Source organism: Heptranchias perlo, chromosome 32 (assembly GCF_035084215.1).
Source record: "Heptranchias perlo isolate sHepPer1 chromosome 32, sHepPer1.hap1, whole genome shotgun sequence".
In the NCBI taxonomy this organism is placed as follows: Eukaryota; Metazoa; Chordata; class Chondrichthyes; order Hexanchiformes; family Hexanchidae; genus Heptranchias; species Heptranchias perlo.
The window spans coordinates 6494934-6517278 of NC_090356.1; the positions used below are offsets into that span (position 1 = coordinate 6494934).

Below are 22345 nucleotides of genomic sequence, written 5' to 3' on the forward strand. Positions count from 1 at the left end.
GTCAGAAGGGATAAACTCATAAAAGCCCAGAGGTGTTTCAGTTCAGCTGTACATGTTACTGAGTTCCCTTTGGCAGTAAAGTTTAGTAACCCTTTCAGGCCAGTTCCTCTGATGATGTCAGGCTAACCAAAAGTGTCTTAAAAAAAAAGTGAACCAACTCTCAGGTGTCTTAATGAGTTTACCCAATGAATAACCGAGCCATATGGATCAGGAAGGACCTGGGTTAGACCCTTTATCTGCACTGAGTTAACTCAGCTGGGGTGATGGTTGGGCTCCTACCTCTAGCCCATCGATCCCTGCTGGAAAGTGCATGAGTTTCAGACGATCATGCTCGCCTGTGATAATCAAATTACTTATCAAAAATATATGGGGAAAGAAAACAAAAGGACGCTGAGGTTATTCATGGTTCATTGTCCTGATCATGAGACTATTTCTGAAAGAGAAAAGATAAGTTTAACATTTCGAATGTAGATCCTTCATCGGAACTGAACTTTAGGGGCTGCAAAAGGATTTCGGTATCAAAATTGATGAAGGGCCCCACCTGAAATATTAGAAAGAAAGGCTTGTATCTATATAGTGCTTTATCATGCCTCTTAGAAACATCTCAAATGCAACAAATTACTTTGGAGGATAATGGCTTTTGTTATGTCGGCAAACATGGTAGCCATTTTGGTGGTGTCGATTGAGGGAGGAATGTTGGTCAGGTTACCAGGAATACTGCCATGGGATCTTCAACATTCACCAGAACAGGGGGGTGATTCAACCTAAAGACTCCGACAATGCTGCATTCCCTCAGTATTACCTTGCATTACGTGCTCCTGCCCTGGGTGGAGCTGAGCCCACAGCCTTCTGAGTCAATGGTGAGAGGACCACCAAATAAAGCAAGCTGACAGTCAGCCTGTCTTTCCTCGTTCAGGTTACTGACAGACCTGCTGTGTATTTTCAGCATCTTTTTGGTTCTGTTTTAGATTTTGATTCACTCTGCACAGTTCTTACTAGTGTCTGTTCTGCTTGTTGTCTTGCTGAGTGGCTCAGCGTGTGCCAATTGCAGTGTGTAGAGGAGCCACAGCCGTGAGCTGTGAATCAGTTCCGAGCTGCGGGATGATGTGTGATACCTATCCACTTGTGCCAACATCTCATCCCATCATCTCTGCAGGATCCATTCACAAATACCTCAGGAAGCTACGACTCCACAGGAGTGCTCATTTCAAAAGGCACATTATGAATAAAGTGTTCAACCTGCAGTTACAGATTAAATGTCCACATAAGAATCTTATATAAATCACAGGAAACTATGACAAGATCTAGAGGATGTGCAGCACGGAATAGAGGTGTATGGAGAATGCATAATATAGAGAATAGTGGGATCTAGATGATCTGTAACTAAGAAAGTTGGGATATGACAGAATCTAAAAGATGCACAGGAGGAGATGGGCAGAATTACAGGTCACAAGACTGCAAGTGGTGATATCTAGATGACAAACAATAGATAACAGTGGGATATAGAGAATGCCAGTGTGGAACAATGGGATATGGAAGAATCATAATGTGGAACAGTGGGAACTAGTAGGATGGTGGATACATAATAGGATTTACAGATTCATTGGAGAATAATGGGATGTACAGTTTATTTGATGAGTGAAGGTTTAGTACCTCAAAATGTGTGTTATCTTTTATCTGCTGTGTTTCTACTGCATGACAAGGGTTAAATCTATAACTTGGAGGAGAGGAGTGTTTAATACATGATTGTGTGGAGCTCCTGTTTGTTCAGCATGGTAAAAATACAGGTAATGGTTAAGAGTTTGACTAAAGGGAAGGGATTCTAGGCATCGTGACATTTACCTTTCTGCTTTGACTATAGATTTTGGTGGGTCGGCTGAGAAGCAGCATTTGTAGTCCCTAAAGAGGGGGTCGGGCCCTGTGCTGCCCAGCCTTTCTAAGTCAGAACCATGTGGTGGGTGTTTCATCTGAATCAGCTGCCATTCAGATGTGCTGATATTATTGAGGACCCCCTACACTTCAGGTCAATTTGGAATTCGGCTGCCAATTCTGACTATGTGCAATAGCAGGTGACGTGAGATACAGCACTCAAAGCCTGTGAATCTGGTCACACAGGGAGAGCTGCGGACTTCTGAAGCGGACCTGGTCTTAACAGCACTCAAGCAGCAACAATGGGTATCGTGACTAGTGGTTCCTCGTCCCTCTCCATCCCCCCTGCACCCCGCCATCCTCCCCTAGTTACAAATCCACAATGGACTAGCTTCAAGTAGATCTCAGTCCACACTCTTTGGATTAAATTAGCCTCCGATATTTTTCTTACCATTGGGACTGGTAGGAGAGTCTAGGATATCAACCTCAGTGTGACCTTGTGATCTGTGATTTCGATAGCAGTGTTACTATTGGAGACTCCTATCTTTCTTTCACCAATGAACTCAACAGCACTGAACATTGTTTTAAACAAGTCATTTTTAAACTTTTCCGTGAGGGGGTGGATAGGATTGGGCACATTTTAGCTGCTAGTATATTGTGTAATTTCATGTTTCAGGAGACAGATGTCCCTGAGCTGTTTTTCCAGCTCGTGGTTTTTCATGGGTCCAGGAGCCTGTCATTGAGCTAAGAGAGTTGGATTTGGCCATGTAAACACCAGGAGCTGACTCCCCGACGACCGGTCTCCAGAGTAACGCAGTGCCATTGTAAAGTTAGCTACTGACTCACCCCTCAGGGACCTCTGTCCTAACCTCCTAAAGCCAGCATCAGCTACAATGTTATCGCTTCAGAGAACATGTTATATTAGTTTACAGCAAAAAATATTTTTAATGTGATAATAAGTCAACAAATAGAGAAACACACAAAAGCCCAATGACAACCGACTAGGATCACCAACCCTCCCGGATTGTCCTGGAGTCTCCAGAAATTGAAAATTAATCTCTAGGACACTGCGGTGAGCAAACCAGGTGAAAAATCATGGGGGCATGAAAAAGAATTGTTTGGTTTTTTTTCATTTTCTTTGAACACTTCCGTTTATTTGTTATAAAAATATTGGAGGTGGGAAAAAAGGCTGCTTGATTGATGGTCAAGATCATCCAGTTGGGTAATGAAAGTCTTTTTGCTTTCCCACATTGGCTGTGGGAAGGCAGTACACCGTGAGGATGGACGTGTTGGGTGACCAATGGCGGGAGCATGGGGGAGGGGGGGCATTTGGAAATTGTGAAACATTGTGATGTGCTGAATGATGATGAAATGGGAAAAGGCAGAAATGGTAGGATTTGTAACATTATTTAACCTTATTGCTTGTGAATATTTTGTTTCATGTGATGAAACCCCCAGGAATACATTCAACCAGAGTTGGCAACCCTACAACCAACAAAAACTTGATGACCATCTTTTTGTAGACTCCTGCAGTTCAGGGAACCCAGTTTGCAAATCTACCTTTAAACTATCATAAGAACATAAGAAATAGGAGCAGGAGTTGGCCAATCGGCCCCTGGAGCCTGCTCCACCATTCAATAAGATCATGGCTGATCTGATCCTAACCTCAAATCTAAATTCATGTCCAATTTCCTGCCCGCTCCCCGTAACCCCTAATTCTCTTTACTTCTAGAAAACTGTCGATTTCTGTTTTAAATTTATTGAATGATGTAGCTTCCACAGCTTCCTGGGGCAGCAATTTCCACAGACCTACTACCCTCTGAGTGAAGAAGTTTCTCCTCATCTCAGTTTTGAAAGAGCAGCCCCGTTTTCTAAGATTATGCCCCCTAGTTCTAGTTTCACCCATCCTTGGGAACATCCTCACCGCATCCACCCGATCAAGCCCCTTCACAATCTTATATGTTTCAATAAGATCGCCTCTCATTCTTCTGAACTCCAATGAGTAGAGTCCCAATCTACTCAACCTCTCCTCATATGTCCACCCCCTCATCCCCGCGATTAACCGAGTGAACCTTCTTTGTACTGCCTCGAGAGCAAGTATGTCTTTTCTTAAGTATGGAGACCAAAACTGTATGCAGTATTCCAGGTGCGGTCTCACCAATACCTTATATGACTGCAGCAATACCTCCCTGTTTTTATATTCTATCCCCCTAGCAATAAAAGCCAAAATTCCGTTGGCCTTCTTGTTCACCTGCTGCACCTGCATACTAACTTTGTGATTTTCTTGCACTAGGACCCCCAGATCCCTTTGTACTGCAGTACTTTCCAGTTTCTCGCCATTAAGATAATAACTTGCTCTCTGATTTTTCCTGCCAAAGTGCATAACCTCACATTTTCCAATATTGTATTGCATCTGCCAAATCTCTGCCCACTCACCCAGCCTATCTATATCCCCCTGTAGGTTTTTTATGTCCTCCTCACTCTCCACTTTCCCTCCCATCTTTGTATCATCTGCAAACTTTGATATGTTACACTCGGTCCCCTCCTCCAAATCGTTAATATAGATTGTAAAGAGTTGGGGACCCAGCACCGACCCCTGCGGAACACCACTGGCTACTGGTTGCCAGTCCGAGAATGAACCATTTATCCCAACTCTCTGCTTCCTGTTAGATAACCAATCCTCCACCCATGCCAGAATATTACCCCCAATGCTCTGTATATAGTTGCTTTATTCCTGTTTTGATAGAAAATTCTAAAACAAAGGCATCAAAAAATTCCTGTTGATCTCACTGTTGAAAACCAAAGCCGAGTATTCCCTTGAAATGAGTTACACCACCGTTGCCCCTTTAAAAAGAAATGCGCCCACCATTGGCCTGTTGAGAGAGTTATATGGGTCAGCTCATTTGCATTCATATTGGTGCAACCATTTTCATAGAACTGGTGTAAAACTGGTGTAAGCAGTTGAGCTGCCTGGTAACCTCTGTGCGGCCTTTAAAAAGACAGTTTCGCTTGCACTCTTCAGTTGCAGACTGGGGACAGCCAGTTAAGAGACAGCAGGGCTTGGCTCTCTCACTTCACTCTCTAACAACTTAAGACATGTCTGAGCAATATTATTATTCTACTTGCACAGAGTTATGACCACTCAAGCACCATCTGTGCCCAGAGGGCTACAGGGCAGGACCCATCCAAGAGAAGAATATCAAACACTTTTCTGATGCAGACCTCCAAAGCCTCCTCAAGGAGATCTAAAGCAGGAGGCACAGACTCCTGGGCATGAGTGCCACCAAACCAGCCAAGAATATGCTGCCAGGAGTCGGGTGGCACTAGCAGTGGGTGCCAACTCCCTCACTTCCAAGACTGTAGTGCTGCAAAAATTTCAATGAGCTCACCAGGACGGTAACACACTGGGCACCCACCCTAGGCACCAGCACACTCTTCACCCTCTTAAAGCAACACTTGCACAACTAACCCTTCATACTGGCTAATGGCTGTTCTAACTCGGTATCTTGCACTATGGTAACACCGTTTTCCTAACACCAAAAACTGCAATGCCCAACCCTAAAACCCCTTGCTACACTAATTAGCCTCATCTCTTACTTCACCGCTCCCATATATCTTGGCCCACACTCCTCAACTGCTAGCCTTATCCTCATTCACGCTACCTTCTTGCAGGATAAATTGGCAAGGGCTGGCAAATGGAGGGGGCAACCCCACTTTTAAAGCTTTGATTCCCTTCGAGGAGAAGGCAATGGAGCTAATGGGCACTCACTTGGCTCTTGCCATCAGAGATGGCAAGGTCAATGGTACCTTGCCAGCACCAGCTTAGTGACTGAAAATCTTCTGGTGGACTGACCCTGAAAGTGTCAGTCAGAATCAAGTGCAGGTCTTTGTAGAAAAAAAATAATAAAAATAAAGATTGTTAAAGGGTAGCCAAGCTGCAGAAATCACTGTATATAGTTTCCAGACTCCTCAAGCTCACAAACTCCTCACTTTCAGCGTGATCGGCTGATCCTGACAGCTGCTGCAACTCATTTATCTGTCTAAGTTACCCAAAAAGGGCGAAGAAACTCGGGGGGGGGGGGGGTGGGGGGGTGGGCGTGTTTTATAGGCACACAAGCGGTAGCAACGGCCTCTACCCGAATTTCCTCACTAAGAGAAAACCTGCTGCGCCATTCCTGCACGGTAAGTGCACCGAAAACGGCAAGGAAATTCACCACCCAGATTCCCAACTCTCGGAGGAAACTCTGCCCTAATAATGGGAAACTTCACATGTTAAAACAATCATCGGCTTCCGTGAAATAATGAAAAGTGATATTAAAAATACACGGTCTGCGGTGCTGTCCATGATACAGGATTATGGGATCCGGGTTCCAAAAGCACCTCTGCACACATCTCTGTGTTATATACACCATGTTCAAACACTGTTTGGACCTGAAACCGGTTAGTAGCCAAGAAACCCTATCCAGAAAAAGTTAGTTAATTCCATAGCTCTCTTGCATTTCACTGGGATGATGTTTCTCTTCACTCTTTTCATTGGAGGTGGGGGTGGGGGGGGGAGTAAGGTCATCTTGGTGACCAGTATCCTCACCTCAGATGATGACAGGACTGTTAAATGCATTGCTTAACCCTTTCAGTACAGTGCAGGGCAGCAGCAGACAGAACAACGTCTCATCACTTTGAGTGGAAAAAAACCTCACGCAGAAACTCATCATTTGAACATTTTATACTGTGGTTACCTTGGCAGGGTTCTGAAAGTATTAGGAGTCAAAACGGACTGGTGTGTAAAAGGATACGTGTCTTCCTTCTGCAGTCTAGTCATTGCTTTGGCCAAGTTGGCTCAAATGGAGAAAAGTATTAGCCAAAAAGTAATGTTGTTAGCATTTTCCTCATCTGGCTGGTGATAATGCCAACAACTGAACAGCACATCGAGGAGGGTTAGATTAATATAGAGAGTGCCCCCAAAAATGCTTGCTGGTGCCAAACCAAATGGATCTTTGAGTTCTTGAGAAATGAAATAAAGGGCTCATGCAACAGGAAGGATGGAGCAACTCAGAGGCAAGGTTAAGCAACAAATTACCCAACGTTAAGTGATCTGGAGGCATTAGTCCTCAAGATCTTGGGTTGTCCATTATTGAGGTCTTTTAGTGTTTGGAAGAACACGGTCAATTGGCAACTCAAAGCTCTCTTCGAAATCCCAGCATTTTTAAACAAAGCTGACTGAAATTCCTGAAAGTGACCAGAGGGAAACAGGAGAATTTCCTGTACTGGCCAATTAGAAGATTGACTGACTTTTTGTTTTTGAAAAATTCCAGTCAAAAAAACATATTTTTTTGGAAAAAAAAACCATTTAACATTTACAGCTAATGTGCCACAGTATGTGAAATGTGAAATCAAATACCAGCACACTAAATTAACTTTTCAGTCCCAGGAACATTTTTTTTCTGGAATGTTTTAAAAATACATGGATATCTTTTTTCCCTTTCTTTTGCTTTTTCACTCTTTGAGATATCCACTGTTGTCTGTCTCCCGCAGCCACATTATCCTACTCTAGTTGGGAGGGCGTCTTGTTCTGCCAAGTTTCCTTACTCTAACCCCCCCTCCCCTCTCTGCACTGCCACCTCTGAGTAACACTCCATCTGTCAGCAAGGCTGAGAACTGGCAAGTTTCAGCATCAGCTCCAGAGGCTGGGGTGCTTTGGATTTCTAGACATTTCTAGGCTTCCATGCTCTTGTTACAAAAAGGTACTGTAGCCTAATAGTTATGGTACTGGACTAGCAATCCAGAAGTCATAGGCTCAAATCCCACTATTCCAGTTCTGTTCAATAACTTGTGACTTGGACCAGAAAAGTGCCCATCAAAGCTCCCAGAGTTATAAAAACTCAACTGGTTCACTAATGTCCTTTAGCAAAGGGAATCTACTGCTTGGCCTACATGTGACACCTGTCCCACACTATGTGGTTGACTCTCCCTACCCTCTAAAGTGGCCAAACAAGCCACTCAGTTGTGAAAACAATCATTCAAGAAGAAGGCCCACCACCACCTTCTGAGGGCTGTTAGGGTTGGGCAACTTGACCCACATCCTGTATTAAAAAAAACATGTTTAACAAGGTTTGGATTTTCTGTATTTTTTTTATTTTCTCTTTCCTGGTCAACTGAGAGAGGCTGCTCCTCCCCTGAGGGCCCAGACCCGCAGGCCACTGCTGCCCTCCCATATCACAGCCAAGCCATTCTTCACATGAGAGTCTGGTCATTGAGTGTGGCCCAGTTTGTTTCCCCATGGTTGGGGGAGGAGGTACACAGCTAATCCTGTCTGCTGTTGCCCCGACTATTTCAGTGCAGAGCTGTGCTTGAACCTGGGGCCGCTCTGGTCTGTATGGCTCAGCACTGCATTGGGTAACCCTGCTGAACCTATAGGAGAACAGATTTTCCATTTCTTAAAGAATAAAAGAAAGAAGTAAAGACTTCCATTTATATAGCGCCTTTTACAACCTCAGGAAGTCCCATAGTGCTTTACAGCCAATGAAGTACTTTCCAAGTGTAGTCACTGTTGTAATGTAAGAAACACAGTGACCAATTTGCACACAGCAAGATCCCACAAACAGCAATGTGATAATGACCAGATAATCTGTTTTAGTGATGTTGGTTGAGAGATAGATATTGGCCAGGACACCTGGGAGAACTCCCCTGCTCTTCTTCAATATAGGGCCAAGAGATTCAACCTCACAATATTCCCTGTCTCGCTGATACGATTCTCTCTTTACAACAGATAAACTCACCCCAGTCCACTCCTCTTGCTGTTATAAAGGTCTAGTTTTGGGGGTTGTAAATTGTTTGCAGCACACACGGGGTTAATGGATTGAAACCCACCATATTGTCCTTTTTTTGTTGTGAAGCTCTGGTGAGTGACTGACTATTTCCCTCCACTTTCAGTGGTCAGCGCCACAGACTGTGATTACTGTAATGTGGGACAGGTCCCCCTCCCCACGTCCAAACACATTAAACCCCTCCTTAGTTGCTCGACACTTTAGCAGCCCACCAGCACTTTGGCGCCAGGAGCAAGCTGCCCATCATGAAAGAGAGAGAGAGAGCAAGAGAAGGAATCAGAAATGACTATGAGTTGGGAGTTATCATCTTACTCACTGATTGACAAAAGCCAAGAAAGAGCAGAAAAAATAAACATGAACAGAGGCTGCAGTGTATGGACCTGCCGGCTGGGAATTCTAGTATGTGGCCTTGGTAATCTCACCTCGCAGTGGTTTATCTCTGCGCCCTGGATCATTTATCACTATTTCGGCAAAAAGCTTGGCAAAAAAAAATATTTTTTTAAAAAAAAGAACAAGATGTTTTGAAATCATCTGCAAACGAATGCCAGGTTTGCTGGTGCTGCTTTTGGCTGTGATTGTGCCCTGATTCTGAGCTAGTATTATTATTTTTTGAAATATTATCCAGTGTGTTCATATAGGCTTGACTTAAGAAAGACAAGGAGATTTTAAAAAATCCGCACCAGGATAATGAAAGTAAGGAGCTGGTGTTGAAACTACATTCTGCCACTAGGTGTCACCAGTCTGCTCGGTAAATACAGAGCTAAGGAGTATAGTCAATGTGCACTAGAGACACCTAATGGCAACTTGAAGGTAAAAATAATTAATTAACCAGTGGATAGGGACTTGATATTGAGACATGAGGGGCTGATGTTGGGACTGGTGTATGCCATGTTTAGAGATCTTTTTAGCAATAAATTTACGCACTTGTTCTGAATTCTCACTCTCAAGACTGGCACAATGAAACATTCTAGAACAAGAGAGCTTTATTAATTTTTTTTTACTGATCTGTGCTACTGCAAACACAGGTACAGGAGTAGGCCATTCGGCCCATTGAGCCTGTTCCACTATTTTCCCAACCACAGCACGTCTAGCTCCTCGATCGCCAAGCTCCGTCTTTATCTCCATATCCCTTAATAGCCGTAGATCCCAAGTCTTTATCTCCTTTTAAACACCTCAGTTGATTCTATATCAATGGCCTTCTGGGACAGTTCAGTCTACATTCTCACTCCCCTTTGTGTGAAGAGATTTTTGCCTGCATCGCTTTTAATTGTCCAATTTTGAGATTCTGTCTTCTTTTTCTGGATTTCCCTACTAGAGGGAATTGCCTTTCCCTGTCGACTTTGTCAATTCCCTTCATTACTTTAAACAATTTGTATCATCTCGTTTACTGCCACAGTGCAGTTCTTGTTGATTTATTTATTTCCTCCCATGCCCTTGTTGGCTCACCTCCTCTCGTGAAGGCACTGACTTGCTGAGATATGGTTCCACAAGGAACAGGTTGCCCTCTGGTACCTCAACTGTGTGTCAATTCTTCACATGTGATGAGTTAAGGAAGTGAGCGTGAGCTGGCTATTTGACTGCTTGGGGATTCACAATCCTGTCCTCACCCAAATTCTGGACAAATGACCAGACACTTTCCAGCAGCAGTTGCTGGATGATGATCAGGCCTGGGATCCTTCAGATGACTTTTGGTGTCCTTAGCCTAGGGGCCCCAAGGCCCAACATAGAACCACAACACCTGCCCGGCTGGGATCAGAAATTAGTTCATTTATTTCAAGAAAATTATTTTATTTATTGTAATTGTTTTTTTATTGATGGAACCTTAAAAATTAATACACAATGACTTGGTGATCCAACATCAATGACTAATCATTTCACTTCACTTCACTAATCACTGTGTCAGATTTACACCAAAATTTCCAGACTCATAGCTCAAAATCTGGATTGCACTGATTTACGTCCCACTCACTTTTGAAAAGTCTCTGGGATATTTCATTACATTAAAGGCACTATAGATGTGAGGGTTGTTAGGTGTAACCATGTGGCAGAACATGAAGGGGAGGGGCTCATAAAAATGAAAGTGGTAGGGGAGAAATAAAGATAAGGAAATTGATCCTGTACTTAACTTTCCATTATAGCTGAAGGAAATCCTTAATAGGGAGTGACAGAAAGGTTCCTGCCGATGAAGGACTTGTTGCTTTTGATTGGACTGCTTATGATAAGTGTGTCTTTTTACTGGGAAGGTTGGGAGCTCTCTCTGTCTCCTGACCTCTGCCCTCACTGTGTGGCTATCGAGGGGTATAGTGTGACACCTGGAAATGTTAGAGGCCTTCCACTGACTGGTCTCTGCAGACTTGTCTACTTTCTGAGGAACTCAGCAAGAGCTGTCCAGACAGAAATAGGAAAACAATTTCCCACAAAACAGGAGCACATACACAAGCTGCAAGTAATGGATGCAGCAATGCGCCTTTCTATTCCTCCTGCCCAATCACTTCCCTGAGCAAAATGTCTCCCCACGATTTTTACATTTTGGAGACAGTGGCTAAATCTCCTCTCCTGAAGGAATAGGGCATCACGTTCCCTCCAGTACCTCACCCGGGTTGCTATTTTTCTTGTGCGGAAAGTGAGTGTTGCCAGGCTATTCACCTGTGGAGGACCTCACAGCTGAGCCAACTCCTGGTTTCTCTTGGGCGACGATAATGCAATGAAAAGTGCCCACAGCTTTTCAAGTACCATTATTGGTTGTGGAAGGCTGAGGACTACACTGCACCCTGTCAAATCAGCTGAGGACAATGGGGCTGGGAAGTGGCTAGGAGCCTCCACACAAACTGCATGCAAAACTCGTTGAAACCATGGCTTTTATTGAAATAAGGCCAAAGCCCTTCTCTGGTGTCACTGGGTAGCTCTCTAGAAGCTTAGCGCAAGTCGACAATGGCTGCAGAAGGGGAGGCCATATTTTAAAATGAAAATGTTTCTCCTGGGCGGCCCTCTTCTTGTAATAGGGCCTCCTAATAGAGTCTGTACCCCTGCGTTTGCTTGGCCTCCAGTGGCCAGTTCTTCAAAGGAGTCATTGTGCCCCAAGGGATTCAAAAGAAAAAGAATTGGCGGCACTTTCAGCAGCTGGTTGCCCTTCCATTGATGAAGCTGCCCAATATTCTAGCCCCATATCCCCCGGGTGCAAGACACAAATATTTAAAGGAGCTGACCCCTCCTTATCGTGCAAGGTCAGCTCACTCAGCACCTCAAGAGCAGCAGCCTACTATTCCGGGACAGCATTATCCATCCCCTGATGTCCAGACACACACGCTCAGTGTCTAGCAGGAGCTAGTGTATAGCGATCAGTTGCAGGAACTGTGGCTGATTTAATCCCTCTCCCCAGTCCAAGCCTGCTGAAGCGGACTGTAACAGCCCAAGAATTGTCCCGACTGAGATCAGCTAAGTCAATATAGACCAGAAATCAAAATCACCATTCTTAAAGAGCGACTTTATAAATAGAATTGCCCTGGATATGTTTCATGCGTCTCATTGTTATATAGTGGAAACGAAGGAAGCAACACATTGCAGCTCTGCACCTGTATTAGCAGAAGATTTTTAATAAAGTTTAAAAAAAGAGTTTAGTTAATCATTTTGAAGTGGGAGCTCCCCAGATATGTCACCCGAGTTTACCCAGGAAAGTATCAGATTCGATCCCCTGTCTGTGCTAAGTTAACTGATTAAGGCAGGAGGATGGGTGACAATTGGGCCTCAGCGTCTGTAAACTAGTGGGATGAAAACCCAGCCTGGGTTCCTGCTCCTCATCATTGTCCAGCAAATCTTAGAGAGAGAGAGAGAGAGAGGGGGGAGAAGAGAGAAGAGAGTGTAGAGTGTGCATGTGTGACAGCAGTTATACAGTGCCTTTAATGTAATAAAACATCAAAATGTGCTTCACGGAGATGAAGTCAGATGCTGAGCGGTGGTATAGGAGTTAGGGGAGGTCACTGAAGGCCTGGACACTCAGGTTTTGAGGGGGCATTTAAAGGAGAGAAGAGTGGTAGCAAGGGGCAGAGGGATTTGGGCTCGGCTGCCATGCCTCCGCAGTTAAATAGCCGGTCAACACTCAAGTGTCTAGGCTCATATATGAATAGTCACCTGGGTGAGGTACCAAAGGATGTCAGCCTGCATCAGTGCCTTTCAGAGGTGGGAGTGTGGGGTATCAAATTGGTAGAAAAAGGCCAGGTGGGAAATCCCAATTCATAACAGTAGCTGTTTAATGGTAGGAACATTTATTTTATTTTACAAAGAAGAAACAGTTATACATTTAACTTCAGATTACAGCATTGGTTTAGTATCTCAATAGTCTAATCAACAGACAGCTAAAAACACTTTTGTTGGGCCAACACTAGCTGTTTAGCCAAGTTAACAAATGGAGTGACACAGACAAAGACCTGCGCTTTTAACAATATTTGGTCACATTTTTCTGAACTTGACTACCAGATTTTTTTGACCAGTGGCTAATTTGCCACCCCAAATAGTAAAGGAGGAAGCTCCAGACCGAATAGGGAGCAAGGGATAAATCTGAAACAAAATGCTTCTGCTGATAATTCCAAGAGCCTTTTGGCTTCTAAAATAAAAATCTCCCTGCATTATAGTCGAACAACAGAGTCAGGCCTCCAGAGAGGGATGTACTGAGAGTAGTAACAGCATTGTGTTTTAAACACTACAAGATGGGAAGTTAAACTATGGCTATGGGGAAACAATAGCAGAAGAGCAGGAAATGTTAGGCTGCCTGCCAATTGGCTACAAACCCAGCTTTTCGCTTAAACGTCGACAGTTTACAGTAAGTGGTGAGATACATTTTCTGACCTTCTCAGTGTCCTTGTGCTGCTGTCGATTTGGGTCTCTGACTTGGTCAGTTTTTTTAACCCTTTGGGGACCCCAAGCAGCACCTCTGCACCAAGAATAAATTTCTTGTCCCTCGATTTTAATACCGGCAGCAGGGTGGGGGGGAATTCCCTCTGAGTGCTGTGTGTAACAAAACCCATTTATCAAGAACACACAGAGAGGTTATTCCCCATATATTGTCAGCTAAGGGATGGTCTTTTAGTTTCATGCATTTCTTAGAACTTTGCTGTGTGGTATTTACCGTTCCAACTGTACAGACAGGATGGGCGTAATGGGAGCAATAAAAAAATGAAACAATTACTAGTTTGGGAACGGTAGAAAGCCACAGGGATTATCATCTCAACTGAATAATGAAATTAAGAGTCAGGAGCTTTTCATTTTGCTGCTGTATATATAGATATACTGCTAGAGTCTGTGAGGGAGAGCAATGATGAGAGGAGGAAAAACAGGGGAAGAGGCAGGGGACATGGAGGGAGGGGAAGGAGAGACAATGGGGGAGGGGAAAGAGAGGGGGAGGAGGGGAGGATGGGAGAGGAGCCCAAGGGAGAGGAGAGAGATGGAAATGTGAGGAGAGAAATGAGATGGAGAGAGGAGATGTGGGAAGGTAGGAGAGGAGGAGAGAGACAGGCGGGGAGGAGAAATTGAGAGGAGAGTGGAGAAAAGGGGTGATGGGGAGGAGCAGGAAAGGAGGGAGTAAGAGAGGGGAGGAGAGGAGAAAAAGATTGAAGAGGGGAGGAAAGTAAGAGAGAGGATAAGAGGGGTAGAGAGGAGATGGTGATAGGCAGGGAGGACAGGAAAAGGGTGAAGGAGAGGACAGCAGAGAGGAAGGAAGGAAAGAGGACAAAAAGGGCAAGAAAGAGAGGAAGAGCAAAAAAAAGGGAGGGATGGAATCAGGTAAGGGAGAGGCGAGGAGAGGTGTGGAGGTAAACCGATGGTAGGTGGAGCAAGAATGGGCCACGGAGTAGTAGATATGTGAATGTTGATAGGAGAGTAGGTGAAATGAGAAACCTGCTGAGTGAAATTGGTGCCAATACAACACCATTAAAAGCAAGAAATTAAAGTATATTCTCCATTTAAATCGAGGGGAAATTAAGTGCTGCTTTGAACGATTGCTGCTCTTTGTTTCCCTTTCCTGATTCTGACACTCTATGTTAAACATATACAATACCAGCAAACTTCATTCTCTGCAAAATTGTATTCTCAAGTTCAGCTGAGGAAACCTGTTCTCCTGCGGCCAGCGTTTCCATGGTCCACACACCTTAAACTCATCATCCGCAAAAATAATAGAATTATTTGTACTCGGAAAACCGTCAGAGTTCACTGCATCTGATGGGCTCCGTCGTAGTTTGCCTCTGGCAATCCGATCCATCCTATTACTGGTGTGTCCTGAATTCACAGTTGGATGAAAAGCTGGCTATCATTAAAGCCCGGATCACCAGTCTGTAGTCCCAAGCGCTCTGAATGCAACAGTCTCGGTGCCTTGGAGGCTATGGGATGCAACATCATGCAATACCGGAGGGCCGTTTACCAAATGATAGTCACCAGCCATAAAGAGAGACCAGACAAAGGACAGCCATACATAGTGACCGGACAAGTGACAGCCATACATAGTGCCCCCTTACTGCTAACTTGGCTGAGATCACACAAACTAGGGCCTGAAACAATAAAGATGTTCTGGGCTTTTGGGATGTATAGTGGGACAGGCCCCGGCTGAGGCCTGGCATCAGCAGTTCTGTTTCCATTACAAATGGCTGTAACAACCACAGAGCTCCCCAGCTCCTGGCCAGTCTTTTACTAAATGTTTGTCCTGTCCACCCATAGCCTTAATACTTGTCTATGATGTGAAAACTAAACATAGCTTTGAAAGGTATAGAAACCTGACCATGAAAAAAATAGATACCGAGTGTCTGATAGCTGGTGATTATTCACATTTGCTTTATACTGGAATAACACCAGCCCCTGGCCTTGTGCTGCCATTTCTCCCAGGCTGCGGTGCCTGCATCCACTGAGAGAGGGCCAATGGTTGGGGGGGGGGGGCGGAGAGGAACGGGGTCTTGTACAGATCAAATTGTAAGCCAGTTTTTCTGTACACACTTGACTCCCTGGAGTATCTACAAACCCTGCACTCATAAATAAAGCTTATTTTTGTTACATCAAGTTGCTGTTCTAGAAAATTCTGCTTGTGATTTAATCTTTTTCTTTCTTGTCCACTTGTCTCTTCCTTCTTGGACTTCCATCCGGCCGCACTTTTTGTAACCGTTCATGCATAGAAACGGGTTTTACTGATCTCGATTGTTTTTTCAAACATATTCCCACTAACTTGAAAGTCAGGTTTGGTTTTAAAATATAGCTTATTACATTGGATCATGAGATCTGTACAACTCTCAAACATAACATTAGACCCTGGAGCATCTGAAAGGTGAATATAGCAGGCTTGTCTGAGAGACCACCTGTGTAGAATGAACGTCTCGTGTTAACCCCAACAATGACTAAACAAAAATAATCTTGAACTTGCATTAGGAGACCTAACACTGGCCCCAAAGCTGGTCCAGATGAGTAGGATTGACAGAAGCTATGTGAACACACAAATGAGCAACACATAGCATAACGTTAACTGTTGTTTCAATCTATAAAATCATAAATTAGAATCTTTATTAGAGAGTAATTCTGGATTAAGTACCTCGTATAGGTTCTCAACACAGGATGATAAGGCACCTTGTATTACGAGACAGGAATTCAGGGCGTGTGAGCCATTAAAGGGGCACTGTCTGCATGAAAAAAGTGTTTGCAAACCATTTTTGATTGCGTGAGAATGGAGAAGTCTCCTCTTTTCCAAAAGAAACAAGTCCAAGTTCCTTTCTCATAACTGAAATTAGTCATAATATAGCAGGAGTCATAGGGAAAACAGCACCAAATACGTATATCACTGGAGGGTTACCATCACCAATGAAACACCCTCAGCAAAGTTTGCAGTGCTGTTTGTATGCATACAACACAAATTATGGCATCTGTGAGGTAATGATTTCATTTGTGTCACCAAGTGTGCCTTCATTTAAAAGGTGATATATATATGTGTGTGCATGTGTGTGTGAATCTCCCGTGGCTCACGTTTAGTTGGATGAAATGGTATATCAATTAACTGTTGTTTATTGTAACAGGCTGAAATAGGTGACAGCACCACCTCTGGACCAAGTAAGAATAACAGATGTTACCATTACAGCATTCCCCGTTGATGTCAATGTAGGAATGTGCCAGTAATACAAACTCAAGGATTTTTGCATCTGTGTGCATTTATGTAGATTAGCACTCCTGGCTCAGAACATTTCAAGGCAGGAGCATCAGGAATTCCAGCATGGGGGTGAGCATACCCAGCACGATTTTTCACCCATTCACTTTACTGAATGCTAAATTATACAAAGCACACTGACCTCCATGTTCCGATTCCTGATATGCCCACCTATCACGTGAAGCATGGATTAGTAAAACCCACCCCACGTGGAACCAAACTGCAATAGCTTTACTACAAACTGTCACATCATCCAGCAGCAAAAATCCAGTGTTTCAACACTGAATATCCTGACAGCCACCTTCAAAATGCATCTTGATGCATGGGAGCCAATTGTTGTTTTGTGAACAGGAGTTATAGTAGGTAAAGGAATCTCAGACATACAAGGGGAGTGGAGTGGGGAGGGAGTGGGTGAGGGGGATTTCCTTTGGTTGCTGTCTACCAACATTTTAATTGTATGGCTTCTGAATCTACACCTGTTTCCTAAACCTCTGCTTCCTTCATCTCCTTCTGTGAGGGCAGCATTTCCTCCGTTGTCTTCTAAGAGAACACTATTAAAATTTTGATAGACAGCAACCCAAGGGCATTACCCCCACCCCCACCATGTCTGCAATTCCATTAATTGGTGATTTTTCATTTGTGTACACCGTGTTTTGACTCTATAGTTCCTGGATCCCAAGTCATCTGCAAAAGGATCTCAGCAGGTCGCCAGGGTCATCAGATTTCAGTCCCTCTATCTTCAGGTTTCTGTAATTTTTCTGTCTTTGTTGATTCATCTACACATTGTTTCTCTTGCTGTCCACTAATAGAAGCCTTTTCGGCACTGAACTTGCCTTTGTATAGCTGACACTAACTTTCAGAAATTAGGATCAAGGAGGGGCGTGGGGGAAGAATCCCAGGAGTGTGTTGATATTTGTAGGGGAGTCCCAGGAGTGTGTTGATATTTGTAGGGGAGTCCCAGGAGTGTGTTGATATTTGTAGGGGAGTCTGAGGAGTGTGTTGATATTTGTAGGGGAGTCTGAGGAGTGTGTTGATATTTGTAGGGGAGTACCAGGAGTGTGTTGATATTTGTAGGGGAGTACCAGGAGTGTGTTGATATTTGTAGGGGAGTCCCTGGAATGTGCTGATATTTGTAGGGGTTCCGAGGAGTGTGTTGATATTTGTAGGGGGAGTCTGAGGAGTGTGTTGATATTTGTAGGGGGAGTCCCAGGAGTGTGTTGATATTTGTAGGGGAGTCCCAGGAGTGTGTTGATATTTGTAGGGGAGTCCCAGGAGTGTGTTGATATTTGTTGGGGGAGTCCCAGGAGTGTGTTGATATTTGTAGGGGAGTCCGAGGCTTGTGTTGATATTTGTAGGGGAGTCCGAGGCTTGTGTTGATACTTGTAAGGGAGTCCGAGGCTTGTGTTGATATTTGTAGGGGAGTCCGAGGCTTGTGTTGATACTTGTAGGGGAGTCCGAGGCTTGTGTTGATATTTGTAGGGGAGTCCGAGGCTTGTGTTGATATTTGTAGAGGAGTCCGAGGCTTGTGTTGATATTTGTATGTAAGGAATCTTACAACACCAGGTTATAGTCCAACAGTTTTATTTGAAAATCACAAGCTTTCGGAGCTTACCTCCATCATCAGGTGAATGAGTGAAAGGTTCTAAAATCGCATATGCTATGCGATTTTAGAACCTTTCACTCATTCACCTGACGAAGGAGGTAAGCTCCGAAAGCTTGTGATTTTCAAATAAAACTGTTGGACTATAACCTGGTGTTGTAAGATTCCTTACATTTGTCTACCCCAGTCCATCACTGGCATCTCCACATCATTGATATTTGTAGGGGAGTCCCAGGAGTGTGTTGATATTTGTAGGGGAGTCCCAGGAGTGTGTTGATATTTGTAGGGGAGTCCGAGGCTTGTGTTGATATTTGTAGATACTTATAATAAAATTATTTTTATTTACTGTTATGATTTTGTCACAAGTTGCAGATCTTCCGGGAATGACTTGAAATGAACCAGACGGGGCTGAACTTGAAGCAACTAGCAGAAATCCAGAAGAGATCCAGAAATCTGGGCTGTTTGTTAGACTCTCCTCGTTCACAGTCCTAACCTGCAGCTGACTTTTCATATTGTGTAGGGTGAAACCGTGAGCTTGATAGTTCAGAATAGTTGCCCTGAATCCAGATATACCGGCTTCATCTTAATCAAACTCCTGATGAACGATGAGCGTGAATTTCTAGGTGTGCCCTTTCTTTGACTATCGCTGCATTTTGAAGGATATCCCGGAGCTCTGTGATCTGGTGCTGCTGCTTCTTTTTTCATTCATGGGAAATCATTACTTTTGAAACTGTACCTGATCTACCAAGGTTGGTAAAGCAACATGCAGAGGGATTAGCCCTGGTCTGTGTTTCTATACTATTGTGGAAATATTCTCAGTTTTTAACAACAACAACTTGCATTTATATGGCACCTTTAACGTAGGAAAACATCCCAATGCGCTTCACAGGAACGTAATCAGACAAAATTTGACACTGAGCCAAATAAGGAGATATTAGATGGGGTGACTAAAAACTTATTCAAAGAGATGGGTTTTAAGGAGGGTCATTAAGGAGGAGAGCAAGGCAGAGAGGTGGGGAGGTTTAGGGAGGGAATTCCAGAGCTTAGGGCTTAGACGGTTGAAGGCACGGCCGTCAATGATGGGACGAAGTGATATTTAAAGGTATATATATATATAGGTTTCATTGCACGTACTGTACTGGAGAGGCAAACATCAACAACATTTGCACATACTTCCCTCCGCCCGATCAACAATTTTTCTCATCCCGAAAGTGTGGTCACCATGGTTCTGCAGGTGCCAGCTGCCCTTTGGTGCCTCATTGAGCGGCCATTCTCTGTGTGCAAGCCTGCGCCTAATCCTGTTCTCACCCAAAATCCACGTGTTTGCAGGAGCCGCTTCAAAGTGATCAGGAGAAACTTTCAGATGGAGTGGTGGGAACAAAAAACTCTGGAATTATTTCAGAAACAATTGGGACTCTCACTGGCCCCTGGGATCAGCCGGAAGAGCTGGCTCCCCGGGATCAGTCGGAATAGCTGGATCTCATGAGATCAGTCTGAGGAGCTAGATCCCCGAGATCTGTCGGAAGAGCTGGATCCCAGGGATCAGTCGGAAGAGCATCAGTAAAGGAGCTGACCAGCACCAACAGTGCTCCGTCCAATGGTGAAGCCAATGCAAATCTGACTGTAAACTTGAAGTTGAAGCAGTGGGAGGCCCGATGTACTGCCTTCAATTTTCTAATGTTACAAAAAGAACTGAGTAACTTTTACTCATTCTCACAAGCAATATTCACAGAGACAATAACCAGAACAAAGCATTACATTGAGAACAAACATCTGTGCAGCCGTGGCGGGCTGGTAACAGGGTTTCATGGTTTTGTTTCTCCCAGCAAGCTGCTTGGGGCATTTCGGCTGTACCGGGGTGGACACATCAACAACTGCACACCGACACTCAGAAAATGGCAGCTCAGCACAATCATCCATTCAGCCGCCTCAGAATGGAAGGCTGGATTTAAATGAACAGAGGGCGATAAGAAGTCTTGATCTAGATGCATCTAAACAACAATTTTTCTCCCCCCTGTGCCCCAGCTCTCCCCTCCAATGCTTTGCACGTGCTTGTGTACACACACAAGCACACACAGACATGCACACACACACGCAGACACACACATGCATATGCATACTGACAGACACGCACACACAAATGCATACGCAGATGCGCATATGCCCACACACACACACACACGCAGACACACACGTAGACACATACAGATGCCGACGCACACATGCAGGCACATACACACAAGCACAGGCGCAAACACTCATACATACAGACATACACACGCAAACACCAGATACACGCAGACACACAGGCAGATGCAGACATACACATGCAAACATACACATTTTCCTGCTGGAGGGGTTGAAATTACCTGCAAAAATGATACAATGTCCAAGATTCTGTCAGTCTGGAATGTAATTAGAGCAAATTAGGCGGCAGTCTGAAAAGCAGAGGTCACAAAGCGTTGGCAGGGTCGAGTTGGGTCATTAGCAAGCATCTTGATCTCGGCAGGCAGAGGCTGTACTGTTTACCTAGTGCTGGACAATGTCTTCCCTGTCAGCTGGAATTTTAAGTGAATTTTAAAATGGGGACCTTTTAGTGGTACACATGTTTGCTGATAATGGCAGACCATTGTTTTGCTTTGTGTTAGGACAGGACAGCTACTTGTCGATGTGCCTGAGCGATTGTGTGAGTGCCTTCGCTCCCAGTCAAAGGTTCTACTCAATCCAAACGCGGCCTCTCTTTGTGATTTTAACTTTTTCACATGCTTCTGGGGTACTGTGTACTGCTTTCAGCTGGGAGGGGGGTCAGTACACTACAATTGGGTTCAATGCTATGATGGAAAAACAAAAATTAGTTAGAGTTCCTACTCCTGAACATTAACCAGTGATTCCTGCTGAAAAGTGCACGTGTGTGGATGTGGATGAGAACAGGTTCAAGCTTGGCAGTGATGCCCCCCAGGGTAAAATAACCCTCTGAAACTCATTGTCTAGGCTCACATAAGAAGAATGGCCGCTTGGGTGAGGTACCAGATGGCTGCTGGTACTTGTGGAACTGTACTGCGGCATTGGGAAGAGAAAGGAAACAAGGAGAGAAAACTTTGGAAAATATCTTGTCCTGTCAACCGACTCCCACAGCAAAGCGACAATTAGTTGAACGAAACAGCTTAATGCATACTAGCCACTCTGTTTATTCCCGGTATTAGCCCATGGTATGATATGCCTCTGAATATCCCCAATCTATTACTACTGCACAGTTTTTCACCTGCCTCAGTTTTTCCATTAATGATACTTGGAAAGACATCAAATCATTTCTTCTTTAATTTCCAAATGCGGTGTTAACTTGTGACTGGAGGCTACAGTCTGTACTTAAAAACCATGAAAAATCAGACAGTAAAAGCTCCATCCACAGAAAGATCCAACCCAGCATCTCAAAAAAATAGAACAGCTTGAGATGTATTTTGTTGAGAAACCAAGGTTCAAGGCCCATAGTGATGGACACCACCCAGGCTGAAAACAGTAGGAGAGAAGATGAGGTAAATCAAGAATCAGTGGTTAGGTGATACCATGCTTGGACTTGAAAGGCCTGTAGATTGTGGGAGGAAGGAAAAACTGAGGGAGACAAGGTGGGTCAATTTTTAGATTCAGGTAACGAATAAGCCTGAGTAGAACTCATGGTGCTGTCTCCTGCCATAAATTGTTTTTAATCGGAACCTCAAAACTGTGAAACTCCTCACCTCTCTCAATCTTCTCTTCCTCCTACAATCCACAGACTTTCAAAACCCAAACTTGGTGTCAACCAACAACTGCCTCTTGATTTACCTCATCTTCTCCGCCACTTTTCCTCAACCTTGGTGGATGGTGGCCTGAACTTATGGACCACGTCCC

The 22345-nt window shown here is 44.2% G+C and overlaps 1 protein-coding gene and 1 long non-coding RNA gene across 16 annotated transcripts in view; one reads left to right on the plus strand and one right to left on the minus strand.

Moving 5' to 3' along the window:
- The window catches only part of prdm16 (PR domain containing 16), a 518186-nt gene that overhangs the window by 198379 nt on the left and 297462 nt on the right, over positions 1–22345 (minus strand). The gene's annotated exons all lie outside the window — the stretch shown is intronic.
- The window catches only part of LOC137300966 (uncharacterized), a 125443-nt gene that overhangs the window by 79013 nt on the left and 24085 nt on the right, over positions 1–22345 (plus strand). Inside the window, exon 3 of one of the 6 annotated variants that reach the window (XR_010958196.1) lies at positions 18827–19209. The exons of the other annotated variants lie outside the window; for them this stretch is intronic. This is a non-coding gene — a long non-coding RNA (uncharacterized lncRNA). The remainder of the gene's footprint in view (positions 1–18826; positions 19210–22345) is intronic. 6 annotated transcript variants of the gene reach the window in all.